Source organism: Sus scrofa, chromosome 2, assembly GCF_054392235.1.
Source record: "Sus scrofa isolate SSC_HxYL_T2T_F1_AM1 chromosome 2, Sscrofa_HxYL_maternal_Yorkshire_Landrace_v2.0, whole genome shotgun sequence".
NCBI lineage: Eukaryota > Metazoa > Chordata > Mammalia > Artiodactyla > Suidae > Sus > Sus scrofa.
In genome coordinates this window covers 127,878,906-127,896,548 of record NC_139384.1, presented here as the reverse complement: position 1 = coordinate 127,896,548, position 17,643 = coordinate 127,878,906, and the positions used below count along the sequence as shown (strand labels likewise).

General features: G+C 38.9%; 1 long non-coding RNA gene across 6 annotated transcripts in view; it reads right to left on the bottom strand.

Annotated features, from left to right (window-relative positions):
- Positions 1 to 17,643, bottom strand: part of LOC100739170 (band 4.1-like protein 4A) — a 269,965-nt gene that overhangs the window by 113,612 nt on the left and 138,710 nt on the right. For all 6 annotated transcript variants that reach the window (XR_014838559.1, XR_002342067.2, XR_014838558.1 and 3 more), the window contains 2 exons: positions 15,699 to 15,750; positions 7,760 to 7,838 (listed from right to left, as the gene is read on the bottom strand). This is a non-coding gene — a long non-coding RNA (band 4.1-like protein 4A). The remainder of the gene's footprint in view (positions 1 to 7,759; positions 7,839 to 15,698; positions 15,751 to 17,643) is intronic.

Genomic DNA, 17,643 nt, shown 5'->3' with positions numbered 1-17,643 from the left:
GTTGCAACAGAAGAAAGGGTGGGGGGAAAACTGTAATTGCAATGTATACATGTAAGGATAACCTGACCCCCTTGCTGTACAGTGGGAAAATAAAAAAAAAAAAAAAAAAAAAAGAAAAGCAGGTGTAAAGTGACATTAGCAGAACTTAAATGCAAAAACATAAAAAGACATGTCACTAGGATTACTACGCTTGCTGGAAACTTGTGTATAGCTTCACTTCTCTCCCTGTTGTTACCTTGGAATCTCTTTTCCCGAAATGCATTTTTTTTTGTTTTGTTTTTTTTTAAATGGGTCACAGATGCCTATTTGTCTTGCTCTATTAGGACTTATAACATTTGACTGAATAGTAAAATCTTTTGCCAAATAAAGAAACTGAGGTACCCAATACATAAGAGTTTGCTTCAAAAAGAAAGGGAAAGAGAAACAAGGAGAAGAAAAAACAAAGACAGGATTGAAACAGAGAGAAAAACAAGCAGGTACAAATCCCATTGGTGGCTGTATTCTCAGGGCTCAGCACACTGAAACTGCTCAATAAATAACTGTTGGTGGAGTTCCCTTGTGGCACAGTGGGTTAAGGATATTGTATTGTCACTGCAGTGGATTGGGTCACTGCTGTGGTACAGGTTTGATTCCTGGCCCAGGAACTTCCACATGCCACAGCCATGGCCGAAAAGAAAAAAAAAAGTTGTTGGCTTGATGGATGGCTGTATGAATGAACAGAGAGACAGATGGATGAAAATGGGAAAGAACGAACACACGTTGCTGTCTCTGAGAAATTCATGAAAAAAAGAAAAAAAAAAAAGGACATCTGTTTAAACTTCCCTAGATAGCATATCTTTTAAACATAGTAGAGATCTTTAAGTCATTCCATTAAAAAATCCACTAGAATCAAAGAGGATAAGTAAATTACTTTTAATTAATAATTTAGTTTTGTATCAAACAAATCTATAATACAGAAGATTCATATTTTTATATGCTAAACACTTTATCCTGATAATCTCAGGGACTATTTTTAACCTACATACAAATTATTTTGTTGTATTATGGGACTTAGAGTACAATTTGGTAGTTTACTTAAACTACAGATTTAGAGTTGCTGGATCTTTCCTTCTACATGATTCTGATTAGGGCTATGATTGGATGCTTGAGTCCTTATCTATCTCTGGTTTTAACTGGAGAAATCCCAGTTTGTCTAGGAAAGTTCTAGCTTAAGCCTATACATGCCCAATTATTAATAACTTTCCTTATCATCTTCTCAAATGTTACAGTTTGACCAATAAATACATTATGACCCTAGTTATATTGTACCCCAGTGGAGAAAGAAACAAAACAAAAAACGTGCTGATTTAAAATGATCCACTTAACAAGGAAGCTTTCCAGAACACATTCTGGTACAAAGCTGGGGCTTCATAAAGCAATTACTGTTAAGTACTATCCTGAAGTATATGCACTATTGCCTGAGCTAATTCAAAGCCTTGGGGGAGAAGCATTCCATCCCGCACCCTATTCTCACCCATCACAACAGTACAGCCAGTACAACACGAGAGACGGGCTCGAAATACTGGCCTCACAGTTTCATTTATCTGATGTCCATAGAGCTGAATCAATTCCAAGGATGTACAAGCTGCAGAGGACCATTAACAATTTCGAAACAGAAAACAAAAAACCATTTAGCAAATGTCAGTGACAAGAAGAATCGGCAAAGGGAGATAAGCTTCAAGAAGAGGCAGAGAGACCCCGTTCTTTCTGAAGCCCCAACAGGAGGTTCTCCTGAGATTTCTGGGGCCAGGAATGCTCATACCACAAAGCCTAAAGTGCACCTTCCAATGACTTGAGACCCTGGTGAGGAAACTGCAAGGTATGAGGACAAACACAAGTTTGATTTCCAGTGCCAGGTGAATGTGACCTTGAGAAATCTTGAGAGGAGAGCACCCACTTACAGGGAAGGCAGGACTTTTTTCTGCATCCAACAGAGAGGGAACACAGTGTGGGACCGTCCTTGTTCTGGATAAAACTTAAATGTGAGAGACAGAGGGAAATGTTTAAATAATAACATAATACTGAACACTGTAGGGGAAATGGCATAGATGACTTAAGAGGAAGAACAGCAGGAAAGTATCCACTGACTCTCAAGGGAAAAGGATCAAGATTAGAAGTAATACTTTTTGCAGTTTAAAAGTGATGATAAAATACAGAAGCAAAGGACAGTAACAGCACCTTACATTGGTACAGACCTTTAAAGGTCAAAACTTCATTCTTTTGCATCCACACTGCAATGTAACCCACCCTTCAACTCTGATGTGTTGAGAATCATTACCTTCACTTAGAGAAGTAGACATGGACCCAAGAAGTGTGTGACTGAGTCACTCAGCTCATCAAGAAGCTGAAACATACTAATCTTCACAAAAAGGAGAATATGGATTACCAACTATCACCATAATGATAATAATAATCATAAAAAACTGAAGAGCATAATATCAACACCTAACAAAGCAATATAAAATAATGCAAAAAAAAACCATTTGTTTTTAGAAGCTAAAATGTATTCGGTATGAACAAATCATTAGGAACTAACATTACTCCCTCTTTTAGAACGAGGTAAAATTTCACTGGTATCGCAGCCAGGGTTGTCAGCAAAGCAAAAGGCCAACTTATTCATTCTCTGTCCTCTCTCACCAGAGGAGTTCAGCTCTCCTTTGGTCACTACAGAATCTCCTTGTTCCTCAGTGCACTGGACAATGATGCTCCATGTAGGAACAGAGGGTGAGTGAGAGAATTCTGCATTTACATATAAACTCAAGAAATGCAGTAGTGGAGGGAGTAGCAGGATGATTCACAGCTATGCCCAGAGTGTACTGATAAATGGATTGACTTGAACCTGGAAGACCTATCCTCAGGGCTCCAAGTTGGTCTTTTCTTCTCTAACTTTTAAATCAATAATTTGGAAATATAAAATAATAATCATTATTTCCATTTTAGCTATCCCTACCACCTACTGAACATTTGAATTTTTGCATTATGATATTATCTATTCCTCCCATCACCTTTTTGAAGAAATACTATAATGCCATTTAAAAAATAAGAAAACTGAGGCTTTATCAAAATTACACAACTAGAGAATGGCAGAATAAGGATAAAAAACCCAGCCTGTTTGAATCTAAAGCTTTTCTTCTTAACAAGTATGTCTTTTTGCTTATCGAACCTGCAGAGAATACAGAGGAATGAATGACACATAATGCACAGAGGCCATCATAGATTTTGAATCAGAATTGAAAATAAGTTTAACAGATGTCATGAGGACACCAATTATTTAAAGGACTGATAAAGAGAAAAGAGATTAGGTTTTCTCTGCATAGACTCAGAAAGAAAATCTAGTACTGACGACAAAAGTTCCAGAGGTTTTTTTGTTTCCAACTAAATTTCCTACCACTTTGTGAAGCAGTAAGTTTTCTTCTCTTTAAAATGTTTAAGAGAACCACAAAATATTAATAAATGAAATTAAAGAGGATTCAAATAAATGGAAAGGTATCCCATGCTCCTGGATTGGAAGAATTAATATTGTTAAAATGGCCATGCTACTGAAAGCAATTTACAGATTTAATGTGATCCCTATCAAATTACTGACGAAAATTTTCACAAAACTAGAACAAATAATCCAAAAATTTATATGGAACCTTAAAAGACTGAGAATTGCCAAAGCAATCCTGGGGGTGGTGGGAAGAGAAACCAAGTGGGAAACATAACTCTCCCAGACTTCAGAAAATATTATAAAGCTACAGTGATCAAAACAGTGTGGTAGTGGAAGAAAAACTGACATACAGATCAAGAGAACAGATTTGAGGAGTTCCCGTTGTGGCGCAGTGGTTAACGAATCCGACTGGGAACCATGAGGTTGCGGGTTCGGTCCCTGCCCTTGCTCAGTGGGTTAACGATCCGGCGTTGCCGTGAGCTGTGGTGTAGGTTGCAGACGGGGCTCAGATCCCGTGTTGCTGTGGCTCTGGCGTAGGCTGGTGGCTACAGCTCCGATTCGACCCCTAGCCTGGGAACCTCCATATGCTGCGGGAGCAGCCCAAGAAATAGCAAAAAGACAAAAAAAAAAAAAAAAAAAAAAAAAAGAGAACAGATTTGAGAGCCCAGAAATAAACACCTTCAGCAAAGAAGGCAAGAATATAAAACAGGTAAAAGTTTTTTTAGCAAATGGTACCAGGAAAACTGGACAGCTGCATTTAAATCAATGAAAGTAGAATACACACTCACACCACGCACAAAAATAAACTCAAAATAGCTTACAGACTTAAACATAAGACATGACACCATAAAACTCCTAAAAGGAACATAGGCAAAACAATCTCTAACATAAACTGTACAAATGTTTTCTTAGGTCAGTCTTCCAAGGCAACAGAAACAAAACCAAAAATAAACAAATGGAACCTAATCAAACTTACAAGCTTTTGCACAGCAAAGTAAACCACTAAAAAAACTAAAAGACAACATTTAGAATGGGAGAAAATAGTTGCAAACAATGTAACCAGTGAGGGTTTAATATCCAAAATATACAAACAAATCACACAATTCACCACCAATAAAAAGACAAACAAACAGTTCAATAAAAAAAAAAAATGGGCAGAAGACCTAAGTAGACATATGGATGGCCACTAAGCACATGAAAAGGTGCTCAATATCACTAATTATAACCGAAATGCAAATAAAAATTATAATGAGGTACCACCTCAAAATGGCCATCATTAATAAGTCCACGAATAACAAATGCTGGAAAGGGTGTGGAGAAAATCCTCCTACACTGTTACTGAGAAGGTAAACTGGTACAACCACTATGGAAAACAGTGTGGAGGTTCCTCCGAAAACTAAATATAGAACTACCATGTGATACAGTAAGCCTAATCCTGGGTATGTATCTCAACAAAACTACAATTCAAAAAGATAAATGCACCTCTATGTTTGTTCACTGCAGCACTATTCACAATAGCCAAGACATGGAAACAAAGTAAATGTCCAAAGACAGAGGAATGGATTAAGAAGATGTGGTATACATACACAATGGAATACTACTCAGTCATAAAAAAGAACAAAATAATGCCATTTTCAGCAACATGGATGGACCCAGAAATTATCATACCAAGTGAAGTCAGTCAGATAAAGACAAACATACTATGATATCACTAATATGTGGAATCTAATGTAAGGCACAAATGAACCTTTCCAAAAAAAAGAAAATCATGGACATGGAGAACAGACTTGTGGTTGCCAAGAGAGAAGGAGTGGGATGGACTGGGAGCTTGGGGTTAATAGATGCAAACTATTTGGAATGGATAAGCAATGAGATCCTGCTGTATAGCACTGGGAACTATATCTGGTCACTTATGATGGAGCATGATAATGTGAGAAAAAAGAATGTATACATGTATGTATATATGTGTGACTGGGTCACTTTGCTGTATAGTAGAAAATTGACAGAACACTGCAAACAAGCTAAAATGGAAAAAATAAAAACCATTATTGAAAAAAAGAATTAACTGGGAAATTTTTGGATGGTAAAAAAATAAAAAAAATAAAACTCAACTATATCTTTTGGGCAATAAAAACAAATTATTATAGCTCATGGCCACTGGCTGTAAGCCACCTACATCATCTATTTCTTTACATGATCTGATCTAAAACTTTAGGAAGAAAAGGTTGTATTCAGTATGCTGTGGGGCAGTGTATTACACCAAATCTATATATTATTTTTTTTTCCCCTTAGGCCACACCCATGGCATATGGAAGTTCCTGGGCCAGGTATCAAACCCATGCCACAATAGCTGCTGCAGTTACAATGCTGGATCCCTAACTTGCTGCCCCACAAGGGAACTCCAGCAAAGCCTGTATTCTGTCAAGGAATGAGCTGCTGTAGTATCTGAAGGGAAATTTCTGTTCATTATCAGTATTTGGTGAACATGTATGAAGTAACACATTATAAAATATTGCTCTTTTCCCCCTCTTCTTAACACTACATCAAGCATCTTTTGAAATCTAACCCTTATTTAAGGTATAACTCAAGGACTAGCCAGGGCAAAGAGAATGAAATAGTAAGTGCTAACATTTATCAAGTACTTGGGCCATACACAACTAACTTATAAGAGCTGTGCATACATTATTGCATTTAATGCTTACGAAATCCTTATGAGACAGCTATAGCTCCAATTTTAGAGTTGAGGAATTTAAGGCACAGAGAGGTTACTGTCAACCTCAAAACAAAGAACTTCCCTTATATTTTCATAAAGGGTTATTCCCCAGTGTGCTTTTAAACCACATGGACTCAGTTTCTCCAAGAGCCCTCAACTCAGAAATCCATCTTAACTGTAAAGACTACTTATAAATTTTTTTCTTTTTTTTTTTTTTTTTTTCTTCTTAGGGCCGAACCCTCAGCATATGGAAGTTCCCATTCTAAGGGTCTAATCAGAGCTACAGGTGCCGGCCTACACCACAGCCGCAACAACACAGGGTCCGAGCCATGTCTGTGACCCACATCATAGCTCACAGCAAAGCCGGATCCTTGACCCACAGAGCAATGCCAGGGATCAAACCTGCATCCTCATGGATAACTGGATTTGTTTCCACTGCGCCACAGTGGTAACTCCTATTTATAAAACTTTAATGTAAAGAGTACTACCCTGCTCAACCTCTCCCAAATAAAATGTCCCTTCACCCACAGAGGTGTACTTGGTGAAAGCTGGACAGGCAGCCCTGCTTTTCCAAGTGCTCACTGACAATGTGGTGATGGAAAACATGAAAGCAGACATCAGTACAGTTCTGCAAATGAGGCCTAATTACAGCCCTTCAGAGTGGAGGAGCAGAGGTCCAATTAGCTGACCCTCTTCCCATTCTTCTGTGTGCAGTCCAGAATAAAGACAAAAGAAAGTCTAAGGAAAATGATGAAAGGGTGGAATAGAAACAAAACCACACACTGCCTTAGTCATCAAAGATATGATTTCCAATTTTTTGAATAAGGCATTAGGCTTTACTTGAGCCAGTGTTCACTAGGAAAACTGACCATTTAGAGTCAACTTAAGGAAAAACACTTGTGTTTTTGCTACCATATGCAGTAAGGTCACTATTGGAAAAAGCAAAAATATAATGCTATTGCCTGCTCTTTATAAAGCACTTTCATATGTGGGCATGGGCTATTGTGACAATATAATCAATACCAATTAGAAATCCTGCCTTCACTGAAAGAAGATATTTGATGACAAAGGTAAAGTAATAAATTATAAAACACTGGGCTTTTTCTTCTCCCTTAATATTAAAAACAATTATCTTCTCATTTTCCATAGAGATGGATGAAACCCCTGGATAGCTGATATTTAAGCTACAACAATTACAGAAAAACGTGGCTCTTCAAGTTGATATTTACATATGCAAACTGAGCATCAAAATACCCTCCTTTTACGCAGTTCAAGTGGCTACTTTTATATGACTACCAAAGCTGAATGCATCCTTCACAATAATGATACGGAATATCCATCACAGCAGATGTAGAATCTATCATCATGTCACTCAGGTTCACGTCCCCTATTCAAACACATCTATAATCAGACACTGAACAGCCTCACGCAATGCTAGCTTAAATTTAACTCTCACAGGAGATGCATTACAAAATGCAGGCAGATACCCGTCCAAATGTATGATCTTGATTTGTTTTAAATAAAGCCCTTTGCACATGCCATACATATACTGATCAAAAACAAAGTCAGTACTATACCTGGTTATTTCTTCTTTAAGTTTACATGGATCTTCAGCATAGAATTTAACACCAAAATACAAAGTATATGGAGGTCCAGCTAAAACAAGAAATAAAAATTAAATTTCACATTATAAATTAGTCAAAGTAGTAGTGTAATATTACACAGCTATGAAAAATTACATGCACCAAAAATATTTGCAATATTTGCAAACCATATGTTAGATACAGAGATGACATCAAAAATATATGAGGAATTCATATAACCCAACAGCAGAGAAAAAAACCAAATTATCCAATTAAAATATAGACTCAAAATAAACATTTTTTTCCAGAGAAGACATACAAACGGCCAAGAGATACATGAAAAGATGTTCAAATCACTAATGATCAGGAAATTACAAATCAAAACCACAATGGGATGTCACCTTACTCCTACAAGAATGGCTACTGTCAAAAAGACAAAAGTGTTGGTGAGAACGTGGAGGAAGGAGAAACCTTATGCACTGTTAGTGGGGATGTAAACTGATGGACTCATTAGGGAAAACAGTATGGAAGTTCCTCAAAAAGTTAAAAACAGACCTACCCTAGACCGGCAATCCCACTACTGGGTATTCGGTCAAAGGAAATGAAATCAGAACCTTCAAAAGATGTATGCACACCAATTTTCACTGAAGCACTATTTTTTCACAAAAGCTAAGACATGGAAACAACCCAAGTGTTCCTCAATAGATGAATGGATACACATATCCACAAGAATGGCTGCACATATGTATATGTGGTATACATATCCATATATATCAGAATATTATTCAGCCCTAAAAATAAGGAAATCTTCCCTTTTGTGACACCATGGATGAACTTGGAGAACATTATGCTAGGTGCCACAGGCATGACACAAAAAAACCAAATACAGTCTGACCTCACTTACGTGTGGAATCTAAAAGAGTCACACATACAGGAGCAGAGAGTAGAGTGGTGGTTGCCAGGGGGTAGGGGGGAGAGGGAGTGGGAGATGGCAGTCGAAAAGGAGAAAGTGTCAGTTACGCAAGATGAATGCGTCATCTGGGGGTCTAATGTGACAACAGTTAATGATACTATATTAGATACTTGAAATTTGCTAAGAGGACCGATCTTAATTTAAATCTTGTCACCTCACTGCCACTCCAACCACAAACTGGTAACTAAGTAAAGGTGACAAGATAATTTAGCTTAATTGTGTTCTTTTCACAATGTATACATATGTCAAAACATTGAGTTGTATACCTTAAATACATTAAAAAAATACATGTCAAAGATATCTCATTAAAGTTGTTTAAAAAATTATACTCACCAAGAATTTCTAAAGACACAGAAGATACAAAATGAAAAAGTGGGTAACAGTAAGACTTCAACTAGGTAGTCATCTATGTACATATGGATCTATGTCCTCATAAACACAAGAAGAAAGGACCAAATACATTGGGATGTTGCCAGTTCTTCTCATCTCCGGTTAGTGAGATAAGCACAAGTTTCAGTTATTTATAATTTTTCCATTTTTCACATTGTCTACAACATATGTAGTTTTCATAATGTAGAAATATTACTGATAAACAAAATAAACATCTACCACTAACTATTGCAAAAGGTACCCCCAAAAAAACTGGAAACAATTTAAATTGCTCAGCAGCAGGTGGACCATTTAAGTCAACCCGAGCACATACATATGGAACATGCAACTGTTTAAATGGGCAGAGGGGCAACTTTATGTACTAATGGGGATTGATCACCAAGTTATATTCCTAACTACAGAAATATGGTTTCTTTTGTGTAAAACAAAATTATCTGTTAATGGAGTTCCTATTGTGGCTCAGCAGGTATCAAACCTGACTAGTATCACTGAGGATACATAAGAAATTGCTAAGAGTGGCAAACTTTGGGAAGAAGGATTGTAAACTTTTCTCCCCAGCTTTATTGAGGTATAATTGAAAAATTAAATTATATTTTAAAGTACACATTGTAAAAGCATTTCTCCCCAGTAAGTTAATTAACACATCCATCCCCACATACTATTTTTTTTCTTTTGGTGAGAATATTTAAATTCCACAAATTGGTAAGAATTGATAAGTTAGCTATTTCTTATCATGTATTTCTCTTACCATTTTAAGAAAAAAAAATTATCAGTGAAGCTATGTGGTAGGATCAGGGGCAATATTTGTCCCATTCTTAAATTTTTCTGAATCTAAGAATGTGTCCTAAATATTTAAGGAGACATTTCTCATCTCATTCATTTACTACACACAGGAGAACTACAGGCACAAATACCAAATATATAAGAAACAAAGTCTGGAGCTGTATCTTGGAAAATACAAAATATAATGAAACACTCATATTGTACAAGAAGACGGAGGCCCTGAGTGCCAAACACATTATATTTTTATAAGAAATGTATCTATTTCAAAGAGTGCAAATCCAAACTGCACTGTTTCTAAAACTGCATACTCCTGAGCAGTTTGGTAACCACATCTTATATTAAATCTGTCTCAAAATAGATTTGTTACCCAGTGCACCAAATCGTGGTCATAGTGCCCTTTTTTTTTTCCCAACAAAAGCTCCCACACACAAATAAAAAAGATAGGCAGTAGGCACCTGCGTAAAAATACGTCCACCCACAAACTGTTCTCAAGTCTCTGATAATGTGTAACAGACATAAAGTTTATTTTCATTTTCAACTCAGCAAATAAAGTCACAAATTTACAATCTGAGGAGAGGAAGTTACATAGAACAACAGGTAAAAAAGCTATAATGCATTCATAGTATATAAACTATGTAATTACTTATTACTGTGACACACACATGCTATGTTCATAGAACCGCTGTTCCTGGATTGAGAAGACAACCAGCACCAGGGCCCCACTCCCCTCTCCTAGTATATGCCTCCCTGTGTAAGATACTCCTTATACTGGTGTTTTTTTTAGTAACTACATTTTAAGAGAAATTTTGTCACAATGTATCATTGCAGTTGATTCCATAAGCCCAATATCTATTTACTTAATCACTGTGTTTTTATTTCTGACAAATACACCTTTAGGCCTGCACATAGGAATTCGCATTCTAACTCAGTGGTAAGGAACCTGACTAGTATTCATGCGGGTGCAGGTTTGATCCCTGGCCTCGCTCAGTGAGTTAAGGATCTGGCGTGGCCATAAGCTGTGGTGTAGGTTGTACAACATGCAGCTCGGATCCCGCATTGCTGTGACAGTGGCGTAGAGTGGCACCTATGGCTCTGATTCAACCCCTATCCTGGGAACGTCCATATGCTGCAGGTACGGCCCTAAAAAGGAAAAAAAAAAAAAAAAATCCTGCATATAGATGTTAGGTAAGCACCAACTATTTAAATATTTAGAAGAGCTGAGAAGTCCACCCTCTGCTGATGTGTCTGTGTCAATCAAGCTCTGTGTTGCTGAGCAGGTGGGTCCATCTATGCCTTCAGGCCACAAGGGTTGGCATCTGGGAACAAGAGGAGCACAGATGCTGCTGAGATGGTGCACAAAGGGAAGAAGACCCTGTCCAGACTCCAGAGTTGCTTTATTCTCTAGAACATGAAAGATTACACCCTACTGACCAAGTCCAGCCAGTTATTAAATGTGTTTAGTGATGAGCAGTTAGGCCGAAGTTTAAAAAACATACAATTAAAAACTTTCAGTTCAGGGAAATCCCTGGTGGCGCAGCAGATTAAGGATCTGGCATTGTCACTGCTGTGCTTGCTTGGATTCAATCCATGGCCCAGGAACTTCTGCATGCCAAGGGGGTGGTAAAACAAACAAACAAACAAAGAACTTCAAAACTTCTGGTTGGGCTAATTTTCTTTAAAGACTTTTGGCCCAGATTAGCCCTCCCTTTCTCGTTTACATATAAAATGCCTTGTGCCTAAATATAAAAGGCACTATTGATTGTATCTCATGATGAGACAAAAAAAGTTTCCTAAACATCTGATTCTCAACAAGCACCCAGTAACATATGCAAGGCAGGTAAAGCTTCAAGGAGGTAAAAGCAACTTGCTCAAGATCATGATGACGAGAATCACATTTGTCTGGAGTTCAGTGCTTGCTGGCCACTATTCCATATTGTCTCTAAGGGAAAAAATCCTAACACCTTTTTTTTTTTTTTGTCTTTTTGTCTTTTTGCCATTTCTTGGGCAGCTCCCGCAGCATATGGAGGTTCCCAGGCTAGGGGTCTAATCAGAGCTGCAGCCACCAGCCTACACCACTGTCACAGCAACGCGGGATCTGAGCCACGTCTGCAACCTACACCACAGCTCACGGCAACGCTGGATCCCTTACCCACTGAGCAAGGCCAGGGATTGAACCCGAAACCTCACTGTCCCTAGTCAGATTCGTTAACCACTGAGCCATGACAGGAACTCCATAACACCTTTTTTAAAGCAAGAAAATACTTTCATACATACATCACTGTTTCAAAGATCAATCAAAGGCTAAAAAAACGGAGGCTCTGGAGCAAGAATATGTCTAGCCAGATATATTTTGGCTTCCTATTATAAGGCTGACTCAAAAAATCAGGTGCTGTTGAAGCGAATTCCTGAATTATCATCTTGATCTATGTCTCTCTATAGAGTCTACCTTTAAGAAACCCTTATGCAAAGTAAGTTAAGCTTCTTTTATTCTATCAAAATATATTTAAGCCAGGAACTGGCAACTCCTTTTTTTGTTTTTTTTTTTCCCTGCTTTTTAGGACCACACCAGAGCTGTACACCACAGCGCACAGCAACACCGGATCCTTAACCCACTGAGCAAGGCCAGGGATCGAACCCACGACCTCATAGTTCCTAGTCGGATTTGTTAACCACTGAGCCACAATGGCAACTCCCAGAACTGGCAACTCTTTAATCTACTTTTTGTGAAGACTCATTTCAAGGCCTTTAATAATAAGAGAATTTCCCATTAGCTCAGAATAAATAAATCAGGACTTACCTACGAGAATCCTGGTGACTAGCAAATATCCTGTCATTTTCAGAGATATTCCTTCCGACTAATCTGCTGGAGATGTGACAGCCATTCTCCTCCAGTTACTATCAAACTATCGCATGAGATTAAAAAATATGTATTCTTCAGGAGTTCCCATCGTGGCACAGTGGTTAACGAATCCGAATAGAAACCATGAGGTTGCGGGTTCAATCCCTGCCCTTGCTCAGTGGGTTAACGATCCGGCGTTGCCGTGAGCTGTGGTGTAGGTTGCAGACTTGGCTCAGATCCCACGTTGCTGTGGCTCTGGTGTAGGCTGGCAGCTACAGCTCTGATTAGACCCCTAGCCTGGGGACCTCCATATCCCGTGGGAGCCGTCCAAGAAATGGCAAAAAGACACACACCCAAAAATGTATTCTTCAGTTACATAACCCTTCTTCAATTGTAATATCAGTATTTTATTCTTCCTGTACATCATTTTTTTTTTTGACAGGATCACATTTATTTAGGATGAAAAAGCAACTGCATTACGGAATATAGATTTTTTTTTTTTTTTGGTCTTTTTAGTGCTGTACCTGTGGCATATGGAAGTTCCCAGGCTAGGGGTCAAACTGGAGTTTCAGCTGCCAGCCGACACCACAGCCACAGCAACTCGGGATCTGAGCTGCGCCTGTGACCTACACCATAGGCCATGGCAACACCGGACCTTAACCCACTGAGTGAGGCCAGGGATCGAACCCACAACCCCATGGACACCAGTTGGATTTGTTTCCGCTGCATCACAACAGGAACTCCCAAAATACAGATATTTAAATAGACTATTTCATATCATGTGAGCAAACAGATACTTCAAATACTCTTAGGAACACTTGAATAATGTACTTTTAAATAATCTACATTTTTCTTCATCATCTGGATAGGAATCTCAACCTTTTTTTTATTAAAAAAAAAAAAACCTGTGAATTTATTTTAAAGTAATCATCCCTGAAGTTTATCTAATTTTTGAAGTGGTATCTTTTAAGTATGTGGTTCAAAAGGACAAGAGGGATACTCTGTATTTATTCTTATGATGGAGTCTTTTGGAAAAAGTGCAGATTTCTAGATCCTGAGGTATGAATGAGACTTTTTAAACTGGACCTCCTACCATCCATAGGAGGATATCTCATGAAAGTTATCTGCATTCCCACCTTATCACATGAACTTCATGCTTCCCCTTGGCCGTCAGTGGACAGTGTGCTCACTCAAGAAGCACATGGTATGAGAAGTCATAAGGCCAAGGTTTTGGTCATTCCTCTGCTACCAAGCAGCTTCTCCTCCATGGCAGGACAGCCCCTTCTGAATTAGGATTTGTCCAGAGTAGGCAAAACTTGGCAATGCAAAGGTTTATGTTGTGAGGGGTCTACCTCATCTCATGGGCCACAAGCCCCACCCTTTGAAACCTGTTTCCCAGGTCCATCCAGAATACTGGCCCCTAGCAGCTAGGTTTGCACTGACCTTGGAAAAGCCCAGACCGAGTGGACTGAAGTGAGCTACTGACTCAAACTGGGCTGGTCAGACTCCCCCCCTGTAAGAATATTAAAGGGCAATTGAGAAACAGCCAGCCAGCCTCTGCTTGTGCCTAGAGCTGTAACTTGCAAAGTGTGGAGGTTTCCACCACAGACTTAAAGAAGCAAAGAGAGCCAGTCCACAGAGAGAAAAAAAATGATCCTGATGTTCAGAGAAACAGCAGTTGCTGAGTTCCTGATAGTTCACAGTTCTCAGTTCCCAATTCCCTTTTTGAGGCAGAGCTATGCTTCTGCCCTTGGGGTCCATAAAACATCATGTGATAAATTTTACCACAGGGAATGAGCCAACAGACCTAGAAGGTACAGACTCAGAATGGGGTAAGAAAGGCCAGAAAAATCCACTGGGTCTTATTAGCAATAATTTGCACATTAAAGCAAAATGGGTTAATGATATTTTCAGTTTGGGAAGATGAAAAAATTTTGGAAATGGATAATGGTGATGGTTGCAAAACAATGTGAATATACTTAAAATGCTGCTGAGCTATACACTCAAAAAATGGTTCCCATCGTGGTGCATCGGAAAACGAATCCAACTAGGAACCATGAGGCTGCGGGTTCGATCCCTGGCCTCCCTCAGTGGATTAATGATCCAGCGTTGCCATGAGTTGTGGTGTAGGTTGCAGATGCAGCTCGGATCTGATGTGGCTGCGGCTGCGGCAGGCAACTATAGCTCCAATTGGACCCCTAGCCTGGGAACCTCCATATGCCATGGGTGCGACCCTAAAGAGCGGGAGAAAAAAAAAAAAAGGTTAAAATGTTACATCTTATATATTTTCCCATAAGTTTAATAAAGATTATTTAAAAATAACTACTCCTTTGCATACTTAAGGACTGAGAGTATGTGGGCACGTGCGCATGAACATTTATAAATAAAAACTCGGGTTATGGAAATTCATGTTAATGAATATAACATTAATTAGACTCTGAGTCACCTAGTAAGATTTATATGGGTAAAACCAAAACTGAAACCCTAACGGATAGGTCCTTTCTGAAGCTATAGCAATCTTTCAGGCTGTGAGGGCACTCCTTAATTTCCAACTCAGCCAAATGAACAGTGTGACAGACAAAACCACTCTTGAGCCCAAAAAACTCAAACTTTAAAAAGGTGAATGTCCACCTCTTTTTCAAACCAGTGATTCTCTGCTTTTTCCATTTTAAGGTGAAATTTTTAAGACAATAGGAAGATCACAGACAAAAGTCCAAGGCAGGTGTACCTAAAGCCAAATGAATCCTAAGATCTAACCAGAGTCTTTATCAACACAAATCTAACCAAGAATTCTGGAGAGAACCGGCCATGTGCAAACACCCATTTCCATATTCTGGCACTCAACGCTAATATTCACCCCTGTAGTACTAAAACCTGTGTCTGCACCCATCTAACTGTGGACACTATATCGTTTTCAAATTTTAACAAAGGTAAAATCAAATACATACTGTTGATCAATTCTTTGTGTTCAGCCAGGGTTTTTGCAGGATCCAGCCAATACTGTGTGAGGAAAAAAAAGGGTAATTATAGAAATTAGTTGCTTTTCACTGGCCTTCACTTCAAGAATATCTGCCAAGTGCTATTTTTGAAATGATATTTAAATAAGTAAAGCATTTAATTCATGATGCAACACATACATATGAGCTTTCTGCAGCTAGAACATTAAAAGAAAACGGATGTCAGTGTTTAGAGAGAAGCAGAGAAGGGAAACAGTGCTTCCTGGGTTCTTAGTTGTATTCTCATACGGGTTTTAAGATCAGTAATATCAAGAAAGTGAGCCTCTTACTGTCTCTGGTGGGAAAAAATGGCTGCAGAAAATGCCCCCGAATTTCTTTCCAGAGTCCCCATAACAACTTCATTAAAGACATGTCTCCTCCTAAAATGTCTTTACTCTCTTCATTTCCAGTCCCATCTCTAACAGGTATCACTGCTAGGTGTAAGGAGGAAAGTAATCAAATTAAATCAAATCCTCATTAACTATCCAGGAGAGGCGGCTCAGCACAGTGGCTGATGGTGTGAGTCCCAGAGCAGACCCGTCTGGATTTCACCCTGGCTCTCCTCTCGTATGGCCATGTAACTTGCAACCAGTTACTGGACATCTCTCTCTGAGCCTTCTTCACATCAATGAACTCATGCAAAAATAGCCCCTGGCTCACAATAAGTTTGCAACATATGCTAGTGATAATTATTATTAAGGTGTGATGGTCATGCATAAGTATCATTCACCAGTTAAGGTACTTGCTTATTAATTCAAATTAAACTTCAATGAACAGAATTTCAGACAGTTCTGGGAGAAATGGGGGCCCTAAGGATAGGCCTTCCTTTAAATCTCCCCTTTGTGAAATAAAATCATTGAAAGAAAAAAACAAGTCTTCTGTCTTCACCTGGGGGAAGGGAAGGGGAGAAGCAAACCAAACACAAAGGGGGCATCTGGGTTCCCACAGGAGCACACCGTCAATGGGATTCTAGTGTCTGGGAAGTTGGGGGGAGGGTCGGGAGAAGCACACCCCCCCCCCAAACCCCATCCTTGCCAAATGCTGGAGATTCCAAGGGCTAAGCTAAACAACTTTCCCTTTTCTCTCGTTCCTGGATGAAGAAAGGGTGATCCTCACAGCAGGGAGGCAGGGGCACTACTCTTGGATATTGGTGAAAACATTCAGGCTCTCCGGACCACACTGGCTCAGGGATCACAAAGGGAGTCAAAGAGGGAGTCTAAGAGAATCCTCCCTGCCCCAGCTCCTCCTTTCCTGCCCCTCCACTGAGGGCAGACATGCTGGCTTGGCTATATAACAGTAGCTGTAATTATAAAATAGTCATTACAATATTTTATAGAATCGCTTTACCTTTTACTCCTAATTACATATAATAAAAATCAAACATTCTAAATGAATGTCATTGTCATTTTATGATAAGATTTTATTACAATACTTTATTCATGTACAGATAATCTTCACTGTCTGCCATTCACAGAGCAGTTTCAGATTTTCCAACCTTTCTCAAAAGGTAACCTACATAAATGGGTGGCAACTTACAGCACAATGTTCACTGTTTTCGCTCTATCTCATGTCTTAATTTTCAAAGTCCAGAAATACTCCCTTTGAAAGTAAAAAAGATATTTACAGACGAGGTCATAATCAGTGAACTGCTTTTGGAGCCACAATGACTAAAGATGTGGCTTTGGTGTTAAAATAAATGGTTCCTAGGGAAACACTGATTCATCCAAATAGAGTAAAATCAATCCAACTGCTAAGCTGAGCAGACCCTTTCCCCTACGGATGCTTCCTGTGAAATGGAAACATTAGGTGGCTAGACTGCTTCTTGCCATTCATGTTAAATGAGAAAGCTTGACTCTCCCTGGATTTTTCCAATAAAACAAAGGAAAACACGCTCAAC